The sequence below is a fragment of the Heterodontus francisci genome, unplaced genomic scaffold (assembly GCF_036365525.1).
Source record: "Heterodontus francisci isolate sHetFra1 unplaced genomic scaffold, sHetFra1.hap1 HAP1_SCAFFOLD_1324, whole genome shotgun sequence".
Taxonomy (NCBI): Eukaryota; Metazoa; Chordata; class Chondrichthyes; order Heterodontiformes; family Heterodontidae; genus Heterodontus; species Heterodontus francisci.
In genome coordinates, this window is record NW_027142245.1 from 95001 (window position 1) to 97500 (window position 2500).

The window sequence follows — 2500 nt, forward strand, 5'->3', positions numbered from 1 at the left end:
CGCATGCCACTACCCGAAATGCAAGGGTCCAAGAACATCGATACAAGAGGCCGAATTTGCATGTAGCCTGTGTGAACTTAGATTCACAAAGAAAGTCGGTCTTAGCCAACATGAACGACATCAACATCCAAATCTCAGAAATGAGAAACGCCTTGCTACTGAGAAAACAAAAGGCAAACCGGGCAGAAAGGCTTATAAATGGTCTGCAGAGGAGACTGAATTATTGAAAGAGCTGAACGTCAAATTTGAAGGACAAAAGCGTATTAATCAACTGATAGCTGAAGTCCTGGTAAGCAAAACGGCTAAACAAATATCGGATAAAAGGAGGGGTCTACCGAAGTCTCAACCAGCTGTGCAGAACATCATTGCGGACAGTATTGGAATTACGGATCCCAGTGATGAGGTCCCGGAGACAAGTAACGTCCTTGAGGAGGCCCCAGTACAGCCGAAAAGGAAGCTCAATCCACCAGCAAAGATTCCAAAACATAGAGACATTGACGATCAGTTGGAGCAGGCGGAACAACTAATGAAAGAGGCAGATGACCTAAACATCAAAGCCTTGGTAATTGGTTTGGTGGAAAATATCACGGAACTATTCTTAAGCAAAGGCAAAGCCAGAAAAAGGGACATAAAAACGCCCAAGACAAAACGTGAAGAGTTCAAACGTAGCAGGAACTCACGTGCAAAACAAAGATACGCTACCCGAAAGGCGGAATTTAGAGCGACGCAATTGCTCTATAAAACTAATAAAAGACAATTAGCAAGACAGATAATGGGGGCACCTTCGGCCGTACAATGTCCACTCGATGCTATTGAGCTTGAACAGCATTTCCGGACCAAGCTCTCTTATCCTAACAATAAAGCGAACATCTCTAAATTCGCTCACTATAATGGAATGCGGGACTACGGACAACTGATGAGACCCATCGATGAGGATGAGGTTGACCAAGCCATTAGAGGGATTGATAATAAGAGTGCAAGTGGCCCTGACGGTGTGACACGGGATGTTATCCTAAAGATTCACGAGGAAGAGGACACAAGGCTCCCCCGATTATTCTCACTGTGGCTAATGGCCAGCAGCATCCCTGAATCTCTCAAAAGAAGCCGTACAGTCCTTATTCCTAAGACTGACAACGCCGATCGTCTAATAGACATTGACAATTGGAGACCTATAACTATTGGCCCGATGTTACTCAGGATATTCACTAAGATCATTGCAAAAAGGCTGAGCGAAGTGGTTAAGATCAACCCAAGACAAAAGGGTTTCCTTGCAGGAACCCCAGGGTGCAATGAGAATATCACAATATTGGAGAACATCATTAAAGGGGCCAAGAAAAATCGTAAGAATCTATCTGTAGTCTTTGTCGATTTGGCAAAAGCATTTGACTCAATCGGACATAAGCATCTGTCAAAAGCATTGGCAAGAACGGGTTTGCCCAAGAACTTTATAACCTTAATTGAAGATTTGTATACGGATAACACCACTATGGTTGAAGGGGCTAAAACAAAGACCAATCCCATCAGTATTAGGAGAGGTGTTAAACAGGGTGACCCACTCTCTCCCATACTATTTAACATCGCTCTAGATCCACTAATGTGCACCCTTGAAGACTCTGGTGTTGGAGTCTCTATGCCTCTGGGCGAAAGTAAGATCACATGCTCAGCGCTGGCCTTCGCTGATGACATCGCACTCCTTAGTGACACCCACGTAGGGATGAAGGAAAACCTGAGATTGGTTCAATCCTTCTGTATTAATACCGGGCTTGCAATTAATACCGCAAAAACAAAGGGATTCCACTTTTCATACAAAAATAAGACCTTCTTGTATAACTATAAGAAAAAGTGGCAGCTTAACGAGGTGGAAATCTCGTACATCCCCCCAGGAGAAACAGAGAAGTACCTGGGAGCCCGAATAGATCCCTGGGCTGGGGTAGCCGAAGACAGCTGGCAGGAGAAACTTAGTAATTGGACCAAGAAACTAGACGAAGCATCCCTGAAGCCTATTCAAAAGATTGAGATTCTTAAAACCTATATTATTCCCAGACTATATTTTCACTTGATCCTGACGGAAACATCACAGAATACATTAACTAAATTGGATCAGATTATTAGGAATGTCACCAAAAGATACTTACATTTGCCACCCCATACGACCGACGGCCTCCTGTACTCTAGTAATAGAAACGGAGGCCTAGGTATGCCAAAACTTGAAATACAAATTCCATCTGCCATAATCCGTAAAAGGGAAGCCCTGCAGGGATCCATTGATGCAGTAATTAAAGCATCCTTCCAATATACCGGTCGACATAATTCCGAAACCATTGATAAACTTAAAAATCTTAAAGTCCTAAAGGAAATTGAGGACTTTCTTATCAAGAAAAATATAAACATTGAGGAGCTCGCAGAACTTGCTGAGCCGTGTTTGGAATTAATGAATAGCAATTCATCTAAGATAGTCAATAAATATGCTGCGTGGAGGGAATGGGAATTTGAAAAATGG

The 2500-nt window shown here is 43.0% G+C and overlaps 1 pseudogene; it reads left to right on the forward strand.

Moving 5' to 3' along the window:
• LOC137366824 (28S ribosomal RNA) overlaps window positions 1-2500 on the forward strand; it is an 8253-nt pseudogene that overhangs the window by 3499 nt on the left and 2254 nt on the right.